Here is a 1282-nt window from a genome sequence, read left to right on the forward strand (position 1 = left end):
GAATTCTAGTCTCTTCCCAGATTTGATTGTCCTGACTAATCACCTGTTAGGCCTAATTAATTTTAGAATGTTTTAAAATGTTGCAATTGTGATGTGTTTTAGTGTGTGATATGATGAGGCTGTTGACGAACTGTAATTGTTTTTTAAATTAAGGAATTTTTTTTTAACTATCTGTTATTTTAGAAAAAATGATGCTGGTGGAAAAATACACCGAAACGTATTTTAATTCATAAATAGAGACAATAAATGACTGAAACCCAGGAATTAATTTTGATTTGAAATTCAATATACTGTCAAATATACAATAAACCAAACTTTCTAAGAGATTAATTTAATGGTTTAAGTTGCTTACTTAAATACTACGAATACAAAATCTAATACCCATTTAAGTTGATCAGAATAAATCATTTGTAAATTGTTATAAATTAAGAAGTTCTCATAATTATCACTGTCTTTCTTTGTGCTAATATAAAGGCAATGCTATTATATTTGTTCCAACAAATTCAAACAATCCCTTTTAAAAAATTAAAAATTACTAGCCAAGAGCGTATAAAATTTACCTATGAATTTCTGTATGATACTATTTGTTTGCCATTTTTATCTATAGCTTATATAAGGTTCGAAATGCACGAGAAAATAAAAAAAAATGATTGGCGGACTTGCGGTTGTTTATCTCGACAAATTATAAAATAATTATAATCAAACAATAAACAAAACCACCTAACCTTAAATCGTCTTAATTCATTTGTAGGACTTATCAACGATACGTTCGATAACAACAAACCGGTAGGCTTATTTGATTGGTTCGAATCGCCGCAATCGATAGAAGTGACAGGACGTGCCGTATACCTAGACGCTTGTGATATAACCCCACTTGAACGTATATAGGTGACAACCATCACAAGTGGAAAATTGTTGTTTCACAAATCGAAAAATCTTTATCTCACTGCATACACTCGATTAAGAGCATCGTGCGAACGTATAGTTAGTTTTCGATAAAAGGGCGAAGTGTCGTTTTTTGAACGACGACGGCGTTTGGAGTGGAAAAAAAAACGGATTTTCGCCATAATATCGAACAGTATTTTTTATTCGAATAACGGACATAACACGAATAATAAGTTATAATAAATAAGAATTGCCAAAAATAAAAGCCATCTATTAGATTATTAATAGGGAAAAAGGGCATTGAAATAAAATAACTATGTATTTATCTCAACACAAGCAGAACGTATTTTATTATGTTGGTGACACAACGAGTTCTTTAAGGCTCTCTTATTAGACT

The sequence above is a fragment of the Dendroctonus ponderosae genome, unplaced genomic scaffold, assembly GCF_020466585.1.
Source record: "Dendroctonus ponderosae isolate FM_Combo_2020 unplaced genomic scaffold, Dpon_F_20191213v2 Dpon_F_20191213_7, whole genome shotgun sequence".
NCBI lineage: Eukaryota > Metazoa > Arthropoda > Insecta > Coleoptera > Curculionidae > Dendroctonus > Dendroctonus ponderosae.